This window comes from Symsagittifera roscoffensis, chromosome 2 (genome assembly GCF_963678635.1).
Source record: "Symsagittifera roscoffensis chromosome 2, txSymRosc1.1, whole genome shotgun sequence".
Lineage (NCBI taxonomy): Eukaryota > Metazoa > Xenacoelomorpha > Acoela > Convolutidae > Symsagittifera > Symsagittifera roscoffensis.
Window position 1 is genome coordinate 62,888,547 of NC_087063.1, and position 15,317 is coordinate 62,903,863.

Consider the following 15,317-nt stretch of genomic DNA (forward strand, 5'->3'; position numbering starts at 1 on the left):
AATAGAAAACTTGCAATGCCGTGTTTTTTTAACCTGCAAAAACATAAATTGCCTTTGTGCCTCCAAAACCTTACTTGTGTTAGGAGGGTCTTAAGTGAATGTTTAGTGAGCTGTTCCTGACTTTGTGCCTCCAAAAACCTTAGTTATGTTAGAAAAAGCTTAATTGATGACAACATGCAACGCCCTATATTATTTTAATGCTTTAAACTGATCTTTTGCATTTTGCCTCCAAAAAACTTATTTGTGTTATGAGTGGCTTAGGGGAAGGTTTAGTGAGCTGTTTTTGACCTCGTGCACCCATAAACTTTAGTTGTTTTAGGAAAAATTTTGTTGAGGACAACTTGCAACGCGGTATTTTGATTGAATGCTATAAGTTGAACATTTGCCTTAGTGCCTCCAAATACCTTAATTGTTTTAGCGGGGGTTTCGTTGAAAACAAATTGCAATGCCGTTTTTTACTATATTGCTGTAAAATGATCATCCAAAATGATCCAAAAAGCTCCGTTGTGTTAGGCAGTTCGTGTTTGGATGTTTGTACGAGCCGCTCTTGACTTTGTGCCTCCAAAAAACTTCTTTGTGTTAGGAGGGGCTTACCTGAGGACAACTTGCAATGCCGTTTTTTTCTTTTTTTTTGCCGTAAAAATATAATTTGCTTTTGTGCCTTCAAAAAGCTTAGTTATGATAGGAGGGGCTTAGTGGATTGTTTAGAGGAGCTGTTCTTGAATTGGCACCTCCTAAAGCATTAGTTGTGTTAGGAGGGGCTTTGTTGAGGACAATTTGCAACGCCAAGTAGTATTTTCTAGCTGTAATTTCATCTTTTGACTTTGCGCCTCTAAAAACCCCAGTTTTTTAAGGCAAAACGTAGTTGGATAATTAGATGAGCCATTCCTGAGCCTTAGTTGTGATAGGAGGGACTTAGTTGAGGACAACTTGCAACGCCAAATAGTAGTTAATTGCTGTAAATTAATCTTTTGCGTTTGTGCCTCCAAAAACGTTAGTTGTGTTAGGGGGGATTAAGTGAATGTTCATTGAGCTGTTCTTATTTTCGTGCCCCCGAAAAACCTAATTACGTTAGGAGGAGCTCTGATGAGGACAACTTGTCATTATGTATTGTTTTTAATACTGTAATTTCATTTTTTGACCATGCGCCTCCAAAATTCTCAGTTAAGTTAGGCGGGACGTAGTTTGGATGATTAGATGAGCCATTCCTGAGACTTAGTTGTGTTAGGAGGGACTTAGTTGAGGACAACTTGCAACGCCAAATAGTAGTTAATTGCTGTAATTTAATCTTTTGCGTTTGTGCCTCCAAAAACGTTAGTTGTGTTAGGGGGGATTAAGTGAATGTTCATTGAGCTGTTCTTATTTTCGTGCCCCCGAAAAACCTAATTACGTTAGGAGGAGCTCTGATGAGGACAACTTGTCACTATGTATTGTTTTTAATACTGTAATTTCATCTTTTGACCATGCGCCTCCAAAATTCTCAGTTAAGTTAGGCGGGACGTAGTTTGGATGATTAGATGAGCCGTTCCTGACTTTGTGCCTCCAAAAACTTAGTTGTGATAGGACCGGCTTAGTTGAGGACAAATTGCTATGCCGTATTTTATTGTAGTGGTCTAAATTGATCGTTTGCTACTGTGTCTCCAAAAACATTAGTTGTGTTGGGAGAGGCTCTAATGGAGTTATTAGATGAGCTGTTACTGACTTTGTGCCTCCAAAAAACCTTTAATTGTATAAGGAGGTTCTTAGTAATAGACAACTTGCTGTGCGGTATTTTTTTTGAATCCTGCAAAAATATACTTTGCCGTTGTGCCTATAAAAACCTTGGTCGTGTTGGGAGAGGCTCAGTGGAATGTTTAGGTGAGCTGTTAACTGCAAAAAAGTTTTAATTGTGTAAGGAGGGTCTTAGTTATAGACAACTTGCAATGCCGCGTTTTTTTTTAATTCTGCAAAACATCATTTGCGTTTGTGCCTCCAAAACCTTAGTTGTGTTAGGAGGGTCTTATGTGAATGAACAATGAGCTGTTTCTGACTTCGTGCCCCCAAAAACTTCAATTGTGTTAGGAATGGCTTTGTTGAGGACAGTTTGCAATGCTGTATTGTTTTTTAAAACTGTTCAATAATTATTTGAACTTAACCCCCGAAAACTTTCGTTGTGTTTGGAGGGGCGCAGTTGGATGTTGAGGTGAGCTGTACCTTACTTTGTGCCTCCAAAAGTTTTAATTGTGTTGGGACGGACTCAGTGACTGCATAAGTGAGCTCTTGTTGACTCGGTGCCTCCAAGATCATTAATTTAGGAGGAGTTTTATTAAGGGCAATTTATGTTTTTTTTAAATACTGTTAAAACATTTGTTGTGTTAGGATAGACGCATTTGGATGTTTAAGTGAGCTGCTCTTGACTTTGTGCCTCCAAAAACGTTAATTGTGTTAGGAGGGGCGTAGTTGGATGTTTAGGTAAGCTGTTCCTGACTTTGTGCTCCAAAAAAAAACTCAGTTGTATTAGGAAAGCTTATTTGATGACAACTTGCGATGCTCTATAAAACTTTAATGCTGTCAGCTGATCATTTTCTTATGTGCCTCAAAACGCTTGTTTGTTTTATGAGGGCTTAGGGGAATGTTTAGTGAGCTGTTCTTGACTTCTTGCACTCAAAAAATGTGCCATACCCCCGGATTGGCACAACGAAACCTTCCGTCGCAGCACGAAAACAACATTAGAGCCCTTAGTCGTTATATTTTGATGTGAAGGAGGCTGGAACATTCAAGAAGAAAATTTTAAGATAAATTCGAATTGCGACGGTATATTTCTGAGAAATGCAAAAACGGCCATGTTCAGCCGGAAAATAGAAGAAAAACATAACAACAACCAAAGTAGCGAGCGAAAAACGGTCGAAAAATTTGATAGAAAAAAAGCGAAACCTCTTATCGTGACAATCACGCACGATAAGACACTTAACTGAAGTAATTAGCCAGAAAGGAGGCTTCAGTGGGCAGACGGAAGGAGCAGTACACTCCCGTGCCACGAAGTTGGAGTAAAAACGACGTTATTACTGGAAGAGCGCGGAATAGGAGGCTCGGCCCCCTTAGACTGCCATATGGTGAAAAACAATAGTAAACTAACTTTTTAGATACTCTGATATCATAAACATTTGGATTAACACCGGTATGACATTTTTAGAATTAGAGTAGCTAGGAAGAGGAAAGGGTCAATCCATCTCCAATGGATTTATTTTAGATCTGTCACCACAAACATAATAAAATAGGATATTCAAGTCGTGGTTTTAATGATAGTCATGTAGTCTAGGGATCCGAGACCCAGCTATGTGATTATCTTCGCATGTAACGAAAGCTGATCAAATGTCGTTTGACTGATGGCCTAAAAATGGTAACTTTTTACTCAGCCCAAAACAGACAGAAAATCAACTGGTTAGGTCGAGACGGTGAAAAACGAGTACAGTTTTGGTAACTGACGCCGGCCAGTCGTCAATAGGTACTTTTTCTACGCTCCGTCACTGTGTAGTATTCGGGCGAATGTTACACAGACGTTTTTATGGCACTCCTGGGTGGGCCTTTCAAAGGCATAGGAACAGCATGATCAGCAAACGCTTCAGCGTATGCCCGAGTTAGAGGCCTTAATGTCCTTTATTATACTAGGCGGAAGGTACTGACCCTCCGCCTGGTACTATTTAGCTTTTTAACTTACTTAAGACCAAAAAGTCCGGGGGCCGGAAGCTTAGTTGGGAAGTCATGAGCCCGCTTATCCCAAGGTCCCGGGACCAAAAACAATTGAAGCGAAAGAGTGAAACCGAACAAAAATAGTGTATAACCAAAAAAAGCCAAAAAAAATTTACTTGAAAACAGAGAAGTACAAAAAACAATGAAAAATCCAAAAAAGACCAAAAACAATAGAAAATGTAAAGTGACAGTTTAAGTTTTATTTCCTGATGAGATGTGTTCTGACCTTCCTATTTGTTGTTTTTTCAGATTGATTACATCATTTTTGATCGAGAGATCGAGTGTTTTGTTGGTGGGTTAGGTACCCTCCTTTGAGTGTAGTTTGAGTGTTTAAGCACGTTATGATAATATTGCCGGTGACCGGAGGGTAGAGTGGCAAGCTGACATACTTGTTCCAGACTCAACAGAGGGCATCAAGGACAACATTCACAACGACTGTAGGATACGTTGGTACAATTTTAGTATGGTTCGGGTACTATTTAATTAAAACTTTGTTGAGGATAGTTTGCAATGCTGTATTGTTTTTTAAAACTGTTTATTTATCATTCGAAACTTTTGCCCCTGAAAACCTTCGTTGTGTTTGGAGGGTGCAGTTGGATGTTTAGGCAAGCTGTTCCTGACTTTGTGCCTCCAAAAACCTTAGTTGTGTTAGAAAAAGCTTATTTGATGACAACTTGCAACGCCGAATAGTAGTTTATTGATGTAATTTGATCAATTGCATTTGTGCCTCCAAAAACGTTAGTTGTGTTAGCAGGGGCTTAAGTGAATGTTTATTGAGCTGTTCTTGACTTCGTGCCCCCGAAAACCCTAATTACGTTAGGAGGAGCTCTGATTAGGACAATTTGCCATAATGTATTGTTTGTTTTTAATACTGTAATTTTGACTTTGCGCCTCCAAAAACCTCAGTTAAGTTAGGCGGGACGTAGTTTGGATGATTAGATGAGCCGTTCCTGACTTTGTGCCTCCAAAAAGCTTAGTTGTGATATATCCGGCTTATTTGAGGACAAATTGCAATGCCGTATTTTATTGTAATGCTCTAAATTGATCATTTGCCTCTGTGTCTTTAAAAAAAAATTTTGTGTTGGAAGAGGCTCTAATGGAGTTATTAGGTAAGCTGTTCCTGACTTTGTGACTCCAAAAAACTTTAATTGTGCAATGAGGTACTTAGTAATAGACAACTTGCAGTGCTGTAATTTTTTTGAATTCTGCAAAAAGATACTTTGCCTTTGTACCTAAATTTTTTTTGGTTGTATTGGGAAAGGCTTAGTGGACTGCTTAGGTGAGCTGTTACTGACTATGTGCCTCCAAATTTTTTTTAATTGCGTAAGGAGTGTCTTAGTGATAGACAACTTGCAATGCCGTGTTTTTTTTTGAATTCTGCAAAAACATAATTTGCGTTTGTGCCTCCAAAATCTTAGTTGTGTTAGGAGGGTCTTAGGGGAATGAATAGTGAGCTGTTCTTGACTTCGTGCCCTCAAAAACTTCAATTGTCTTAGGAGTGGCTTTTTTGAGGAGAGTTTGCAATGCTGTATTGTTTTTCAAAACTGTTTAATTATTATTTGAATTTGTGCCCCCGAAAACTTTCGTTCTGTTTGGAGGGGCGCAGTTGGATGTTTAGGTGAGCTGTACCTCACTTTTTGCCTCTAAAGCCATTAGTTGTGTTGAGAGGGACTTAGTGGACTGCTTAAATGAGCTCTTGATGACTCGGTGCCTCCAATTTAGGAGGAGTTTTATTGAAGGCAATTTACAAAGTCGTTATGTTTAAAATACCGTAAGAACCTTAGTTGTGTTATGATGGGCGCATTTGGATGTTTAGAAGAGCTGCTCATGTCTTTGTGCCTCAAAAAACCTTATTTTTGTTAGGAGGGGCGTAGTTGGATATTTAGGCAAGCTGTTCCTGACTTTGTGCTCCAAAAAACTTAGTTGTGTTAGATAAGTTCATTTGATGACAACTTGCAATGCCCTATAGTATTTTAATGCTGTCAGCTGATCATTTGCTTTTATGCCTCCAAAAATTAGTTCGTGTTATGAGGGGCTTAGGGGAATGTTTAGTGAGCTGTTCTTGACTTCATGCACCCAAACACCTGTGCAATTTCCCCGGATTGGTACAACGGAACCTTCCGTCGCTGCACGAAAACGACATTAGAGGCCTTAGTCGTTATATATTGTTGTGAAGGAGGCTAGACTATTCTAGAAGAAAATTTTAAGACAAACTCGAATTGCGACGGTGCATTTCTGAGAAATGCAAAAACGGCCATCCTAAACGGAAAATAGAAGAAAATCACAACAACAACCGAATTAGCGAGAGACAGACGGTCGAGAAAATTGACAGAAAAAAGCGAAGCCTCTTATCGTGACGCTCACGCACGATAAGACACTTAACTGAAGTAATTAGCCAGAAAGGAGGCTTCAGTGGGCAGACGGAAGGAGCAGTAACCTCCCGTGCCACGAAGTTGGAGTAATAACGACGTTATTACTGGAAGGGCGCTGAATAGGACACTCGATCCCCTTAGACTGCCATATGGTGAAAAACTATAGTAAACTAACTTTTTAGCTACTCTGATATCCTTAACATTTGAATTAAACACGGTATGATTTTTTTAGAATATGAGTAGCTAGGAAGAGGTAAGGGTCAATCCATCTCCAATGGAGTTATTATAGATCTGTCACCACAAACATAACAAAATAGGATATTCATGTCGTGTTTATAATGATGGTCAGGTAGTCTGGGGATCCGAGACCCAGCTATGTGATTATCTTCGCATGTAACGAAAGCTGATCAAAAGTCGTTTGACTGATGGCCTAAAAATGGTAACTTCTTACTCAGCCCTAAACAGACCAGAAAAGAAACTGGTTAGGTCGAGACGGTGAAAAACCAGTAGAATTTAGGTGAATGACGCCGGCCAGTCGTCAATAGGTATTTTTTCTACGCTCCGTCACTGTGTAGTATTTGGGCGAATGTTACACAGGCGTTTTCATGGCGCTCCTGGGTGGGCCTTTCAAAGGCAATAGACCATCATGATCAGCAAACGTATGCCCGAGTTAGAGGCCTTAATGTCCTTTATTGTACTAGGTGGAAGGTACCGACCCTCCGCCTGGTACTATTTAGCTTTTTAACTTAGTTAAGACCAAAAAGTCCGGGGGCCAGAAGGTTAGGTGGGAAGTCAGGAGACCGCTTATCCCAAGGTCCCGGGACCGAAAACAGTTACAGAGAAAGCGTAAAACCAAACAAAAATAGTGTATAACCAAGAAAAAGCCATAATTAAATTTACTTGAAAACAGAAAAGTACAAAAAACAGTAAGAAATCCAAAAAAGACCGAAAACAATAGAAAATGTAAAGTGACAGTTTAAATGTTTTTTTTTCCTGACGAGATGTGATCTGATCTTCCTATTTGTTGTTGTTTCAGATTGATTTATATCATATCTGATCGAGAGATCGAGTGTTTTGTTGGTGGGTTAGGTACCCTCTTTTGAGTGTAGCTTGAGTGTTTAAGCACGTGAATGATGATATTGCCGGTGACAGGAGGGTAGAGTGGCAAGCTGACAGACGTGTTCCAGACTCAACAGAGGGCATCAGGGACAACATCCACAACGACTGTAGGGTATCGCTGATACAATTTTAGTATCGTTCGGGTACTATTTTTTTAAAAACTTAAGTGGTGGGGGTTATAATTGGCGGGGTCCGATTGCACCCTCCATCGATTGCGATTTTCCGTGTTAAGGGTCTTATTTCGGGTATTTTGATGCAAAGGAGGGTATAGTAATATTGATAAGCGATCACTAAAAGTTTTTTATCCCAACTATATTATACTTATTTCCTATTTAGTCCCGAGAAACACTCCATTTTTGTCGAAAAAACTGATTTTCGACCAGACTGTTAACCCCAGAAACTTCGGATATCCGAGCTTTTCCGAACAGCAAAAAGCTTCTGCGCAGTGAGCTACTATGTAGTTTGATCCCCTTAACTAAAGAAACCGCGCGGAAAAAGACTTAGTAGAAGTTGGCAAAAAGAAAATTTTTTGATCAAAGTTTTTGTAATTTTCCGAATTTCGTCAATATGTTTTGAGGATCGAGTTTCGAGTTTTTAGAGTTAGATCAATAAAAATTTTTGTGTTAGGAGCGTGCTAGCATAACGTGCTCCGTTGCTAAAGAAATTTTTGAGTAATCCTCCGAATAGCTCCGTGGATAGAGCTAAGGACTTGAAGATACGAAAAGGAAGGAAAGGGAGGGTCCAAATGTGATAGTTTTGGCCAAAATTATGTTTCCAAACCAATTTTGATCCGGTTTTTTGCGTTATTCCATTGATGTACAGGGCTACTACGCTCGTTTCAAGTATTTCAGACACTTCCAGTAAAAATTGCTGAAAAAGTCTCTGAGAACCTATATAGGTGGTCAAAAAAGGCCAACTTAACAAACGCGTTTTTGGTCATTTCTCAAAGACTAGGCAACCGATCGGAAAAATTTTGGGACCATAAGTCGAGGTTCTTGACCAATTTTTTGAATTGCGACCGCTTTTAGGTTGATAACTTCAGGAGAGAAGACTTTTTTTTAAGATTTTTTTAGTTTAAAGGGTCCAAATTTTAGGGAACCCTCCGGGCGGCAGAAAGTTTTGTAAAATTACCTTTTCATCCAACTGGGAAGGTTGAACGAGTCAGCCAACCCAATTTATGTCAACTAGACTGCTATCGGAGGCTTTAGAGCGGTGAAATTATCTGTTTTCGTGAGCCAGCAACCCTCCGGAGCCAGCTAAGCCCCTTAGCAACCCACCTTAGCGGAAATTTTTCACGCGACCCTCCGAGACAATTAGAATAATCCCCCAAAGTGAATTTAGCTTGTTTTGATTCCTTTTGAGACTAGCTGTAGACCCCTTTAGGCGAAACGAATAGAAATTTAGAATTCAGGGGGACCCTCCGAAGCAACTTAGGTGTTTAAGATACCCTTCGAGGTAACCCTCCGGAGTAAGCTAAGTGTCTTAACAACCCTCCGAAGTAACCATCCGAAATGACTTAAGCCCTTTAACAACCCTCCTTAGCGAAAATTTGGGGGTACCCTGCGGGACAATTTTAACATCCTTAGATATCTTTTTAAGGGCTAAATAGGAGGTCGACTATATTAGGAGAATAGTGAACCAGCTGACCTGGAGATTCGCGATTAAGTTTGGTTTTTAAGCAGAGTTCATCAGAAGTACCCGAACATTTTTTTTTCTATTATAATTTTGGCTGTGTGGTTGCCTTGAGCCACTGAGTAGGGAGGCTCGGGCAATCCGGGCACACATAATGAAGACATCGGTGAGTGTATTAGACAAGACACACTCACTTGAGAAGATAAAGTTATTCCCTACTCTCGTGCACTTGGAACTGTACGGGTGTGGGAGAGCTTTTGCTTAGACCCTAATTATTTTCGATCAAGATGTTGCCTTGAGCTACGTAATAGGACAGCTCGGGTAATCGCAGGACATATAAAAGAAAACCTCCGTGAGTGTATTGGACAAGACACACTCACTTGAAAAGACAGTGTCCTCGGCTTCGTTCTTTTGGAGTGTTCCAATTGAGGGAAGTCTTTTTCTTTAAGACTAAGTTTTAATTATTTGTTAGTGAAACCATCACTGCTCTTTTATAAAAAATTGTTTGATTTTGAAAAAGGCAATGATTTGATACGTCTGTAGCGGCAAAGTGATACCGAACGAGAAGATCGCTGTCACCTATAGGGTATTCTTATCTATTTATCAATTGTGTTTTTTGTGTTACTTATAATATCTTGTGAAATTTTGTGTAACAGTTATACTATGTGATAGAGTGGAATTAGTATTAACTGAACACTGTGCGTAACTTTAACTGAGTCACTAGTAGCATCTTCAAGAGATTGAAGGGATAATTTTGATATTGACTGAGTTGAGTGAGCAGGCTTAACCAAGAATTTTTTTCTTATCAAATTTATTTTTGGAACTTTTTGGTGCGTTGCCGTCAAAAGAAACTTTTTTTTATCACAAGACATGCAGCTCAGAGACTCGCTGGGAGAAGTAACTAAGGTTCCCAGGATGAGCACGGGAAGCACGCGGAGGTTTAAATCACTGCGTAGCCAATCCTCGATTAGTAGCATCACGGACGTTTTTGCTTGTGAAGCAGCAAGTGAAAGTCATAATGATCTTTCAGTGAGCGGAAGGAAACTAAGAAGTGAAAAGAATCGAGAATATTGAAGAGCGGGATACCGAGGTCGGGGCGGCTAACGTGACGCCAACTGATCCCTTCGATGAAGGGGAGCAGACACAAATCCGACCCGACCACCACCATCACAAGGACCTGGAAGATCCTGGCGAGGAACTTGAGCCGGAAGAGATCGAGGAAACTCAAGAGACCTCGGAGCGTTCCGAGGTCGGAGTACGAGAGGAACTATTGTTTAAGGGAACTTCAAAGTCCAAGACCATTTCTAGTGAAGCAGGGCAAGAATGCGATGATGTCGAGCATAAGTCCGAGAGAAGAGCAACCAAAGTCAAAAACGAAAAGAAGCTCCGAAATGATGGGTTGTCCTCTGGATATGACGGTCCGGGGCTGATGCACTCGGGCATAGACTTCACACCTAGCCCGAGACAGGAAAAGAGCAAGAAAGCGTTGTCTGACTCGTCAACTAGACCAATGTCAGACGGGATAACGATGGGAGTGTCGTCGACATACGACATGCTGATGATGTCAATGGGCAAAAAGAAGGGTGGCGCATCTTCGAGTACCAGGCTGCAACCTCAATTGACGTCATCGTCTCTGGGTCTTACCCAGTGCTGGGAACGGCTAGCGACTTGAGTGACAACTTTGCCGCTGTATTGACAGGCCTCCTTGAAGAACTGCGACACGATATGACCGAGAGGATGGATCGAGTTGAAGAAAGGGCTCAAAAAGGCCATGAAAGAATGAGAGACGAGCTGACAGATGTGAAGTCTCAAGCGGGAAGTGATCAAGCCCAGCTGATCCGGGACACCGATCAATGCCTGGCGGAAAGCTTGGCGCTGGCGACCAAGGAGTCACAAGAAAGAGACGTTAAGATGACGAGAGAGATCGAGCGATTATTGAACGATCACGACAACACTTACGCTCATACGATGACTAGTCTGGAGAAGAGGTTAGATGCCGAAGCTAACCTTATGACGCTGAAGCTTGTGGAGATCTTGAGCAATGACAACCGGGAGGATCGTCGCGCTCCAACGGATGACTCACGCAATACGAATCACGGAGGCGAAGCCCGCGGTCATGCAGGGGCCCCAGCCGAGATCTTGAACCAGCTTTGAGTCCAATCGTAGAGAGAGACCCAGCGCGGCCCCGTCGAGGGCGGGTCAGACGAATCCGGCACCGGCAGGAGCGGAAGCGACGTCGGGGGCACAGTCACCGACAATGCCACAAGTCAGATCGGTGCCATATCTGGCTACCATCTCGCAGGACACTTCGATGTACGCATCATTATTTGAGCCCTTGAATAGATCTCCTGAAACATTCATCACCAAACTCTCGAAGTCAACCGAGAGAGGAGAGAGGTCAAGAATGACACTCAAAAAGCCGAAGTCATACAAGTACGAATCAGTAGTCTGCATCGATACCTGGTTTGAGGTGATGAAGTTACATTTCGAGGAAGAGAATCTCACCAAGAAACAACCTGACAAGCAACCTAGAGGGAACGGCACTAATCTGTGTAATGGCGAAAAGGACTAATCAACGAGACAGCGCTTCGGCTCGGGTGTACAGAGGTATCAAGATATGGTGAAGTTTGAGAAGAGGCGCCAAAGAGATGACGAATCCATAGACAAGTTTTTGGTTGACCTCGAGTTTTTCAGAAGGAGAAGCAACCCTGATGAAAGGATATCACCGCGGAACTTGGCCATTGCATCTAAATTCATGCATGGAGTAAAAGTGATGAGCTAAAAACCATGTTGGCCACACATTTCACCCTATCGTTGGATCAAGTGCCCACGGTCGATGATTTGAGCATGAAGTCGTGTGAATACTTGCTCATAAAACCAAGAGCGCAAAATCTATACAGCAATTACGGCAACTACAGTGGAACAAATACTGGCAGGAGTTCCAGTTGGTATAGACCTCGTGACGACATGGATAAGAGGAGATCTCGTGTCGTTGATATAAGGAAGAATCTTACGGTTCGTAATTTCTTCTTTCAAGTCGCTGTGGATCATCCTCGAGCATGCCTGAACGGGATGAGCTTGAACCCGGCAGTAAGTGATCAAGCGATTCCTTCGGGAAGTCGTCATCTGATTGTGGGAGATCTTTGTGAGTGGTCAGACCACTGTCGTGTCTTTCGGAGCCTCTGTGGCCCAGGTAATCAAGATGATGGAGTCTCAGAATGGGGACCAGGTGGATGCCTTGATAGTGATGTTGGGCACCAACGATATCTTGAGGGCTCCTGTTACCCCACAGAGCAGGTAGGAACATCTGGTGGTCTGTTTATTGAATGAGCTGAAAGAGAAATATAAGCCGATGCTTGTGATGCTGTGCACAATCCCACAGAACCCGGATGTGGGCATGCCGATGGCTGACTTCAAGAATGGCAAGGTGAAGTTTGAGAAGAGGCGCCAAAGAGATGACGAATCCATAGACAAGTTTTTGGTTGACCTCGAGTTTTTCAGAAGGAGAAGCAACCCTGATGAAAGGATATCACCGCGGAATTTGGCCATTGCATCTAAATTCATGCATGGAGTAAAAGTGATGAGCTAAAAACCATGTTGGCCACACACTTCACCCTATCGCTGGATCAAGTGCCCACGGCCGATGATTTGAGCATGAAGTCGTGTGAATACTTGCTCATAAAATCAAGAGCGCAAAATCTATACAGCAATTACGGCAACTACAGTGGAACAAAAACAGGCAGGAGTCCCAGTTGGTATAGACCTCGTGACGACATGGATAAGAGGAGATCTCGTGTCGTTGATATAAGGAAGAATCTTACGGTTCGTAATTTCTTCTTTCAAGTCGCTGTGGATCATCCTCGAGCATGCCTGAACGGGATGAGCTTGAACCCGGCAGTAAGCGATCAAGCGATTCCTTCGGGAAGTCGTCATCTGATTGTGGGAGATCTTTGTGAGTGGTCAGACCACTGTCGTGTCTTTCGGAGCCTCTGTGGCCCAGGTAATCAAGATGATGGAGTCTCAGAATGGGGACCAGGTGGATGCCTTGATAGTGATGTTGGGCACCAACGATATCTTGAGGGCTCCTGTTACCCCACAGAGCAGGTAGGAACATCTGGTGGTCTGTTTATTGAATGAGCTGAAAGAGAAATATAAGCCGATGCTTGTGATGCTGTGCACAATCCCACAGAACCCGGATGTGGGCATGCCGATGGCTGACTTCAAGAATGGCAAGGTGACCCGATGGAATGAAATGGTCCGAAATCTGCTCAGGAGCAATCCAGGCGAGTTACGCCTCATGGATTTGAAAAACAAGTTGCGAATGGCTGATCATCTCGCACTCACCAGAGATGGCATATGTTTCAATACACTGCAAGGAAGGCGGTCCATCAATGACGCCTTTCAGACGAGAATCGAGAAGATAGAAGGAGAATTTGGGAGGACTGATTCCCTGGCGCGGACCAGCTTGCCTGGCAGAGGCAGAGTGAGGAGCAACGTGCCAGAGCCACTCGCTAATCGTCTTGGACCCCTGACATCCGAAGCGAGTGTTACTGCTCCCTCGGTCCCTAGTTCAGACGTAAGAGAAAGACTGGGGACGTTTCCCCTCCTCGAAGAAAATCACTGCAGAGCCGGTTGGGAAGACCTAATGAGGCGAGTTCTCAGGCCTCCATGAATTTGAGTAATTTGCCCACGATAGCCCCTGCCGCAGCGGGAAATTCATCGGCAACTGCTACACCTGCAGAGGGAGTTGAACCAATCAAGGTGCTGCTCTGGAACACTCCAGATCCCAGCGCGTGGGGGCAATACATGCTAGCGACCTTGAACATGAATACGTTGACGAGTCGAGTGGACGCCAGAAGAATGATGGACGGGAGTGGCCCCACGGTGTCGGCATTGTACCGTATATCGGGCGTGGACTGGCTATTGGCAGAGCAAGAGCAGTTCAGCTCCGCTAACGCGCTCAGGTTTGTGGATCTCGATGGGTTGCCTCAGGACAATACCATGGGACCCCTAATACACGATCCCTGACGGATGTCCCTCGGAGGGCCAGAGAGTTGATACCACCTCTACGGAGGAGCAAATCAACCACGGAGAACAGGCCGAATAATAAACAGCACAAGATGTATCGGCAATTCTCTAAGCCGCCGGGCCAATTGCCGGGCGAATTTTTGAGAGAATACCCCAGAGCTACCTCGGTGGAAGGAGATGACAGGACGTATAGAGGACTGGAGATACCGATGGGCGATAGTCTCTTTGCTGCATATGATCCCCTAGACATCAAGAATGCCAAGTATCCCTCTTCTGGTCCGATGTGATTTTTCTAACAGCTTCCACGATGGATTGGGGACAAGCAGTAGGCATGGCGATAAGCGTAAAAAGAATTGTCAGTATGGACTCACAAGTGATGATAATCGCCAGCTCCAATGATCATCTACAGAGACGAGGGCTGCTGGCTCGCCTCACAGACGGATCAGATCCCAGCAATGAGGTCATGGAAGAAGCAATTATGACGCTCCTTTCGGCCATGGCTGATGTGCAAGTAGCGGTGCGGCAACGCTTTACCAGGAACGCGGCGAAGGTTGTCTTTATGTTGTCACCAGGATATGCGGAGTTGCCAGAACCATTACAGTTTGTGTACACCATGGTCACTACAATAGCAGAGGGACGATTCGATGTGATCAATCCCGCGCCGAAAAGATCCGTCGATCATGACAATTACTATCCTCTTCGCTCTGAACTTCCTGTTGTCAGGGCGGACATTTCAAACGCCATCCAGGGACTTAAGGAGCATAGCAAAACTCGTGTGGTGCTGGACGAAGTCCTGGGGTTGGAACTTCGACAGGTTGCTGAAATTGGAGTAGATGACAACCACTTGTTAGTGTAACAGGTGGCGAATGACCTCTGGTTCAGGCAGACGGATTATGTGACGGATGCACAAGAAGGGATGGTCAGAAGGAATCTGACATCATCAGAAGAGGACCTCATGGCACTGACCCTGAGGACAAAGCCGCAAACTCCAGCATGCTCCAGCTGTGATAAAAGAAATACACGAGTATCTGAAAAATTTGTTGAATGAACTGGAGCTGGCCGGAGTGAAGATGCTCCAGTTGATGCAAGACGTGAAAACGATGTCGTTGGACAGGTACCAGGCAGACGTTTTGGCCACAAGGGCGCAATATGAAAGATCTGACGCAATGGAAAGAATGGGAGTGGGATGGACGCCATCCTTCTTGTCCACTTGCTACCCGAGGGCCTCAAGGAATTTGATTGCAACCTTCGTTAGAGACATCAGGATATTGTCCATTGGCTTGATGCTGGCGCTAGACGCGACGTTTAAGGGACCCACGAATCTCTTCACTCGAGCGTTAGCGGACCTGAGGATGTATGTACTCCTCACCCTAATTACGATGACGTACGGTCGATTGGGTGTTTTATTCGTGCTCCTGCGTTACCCTGAACAATTAC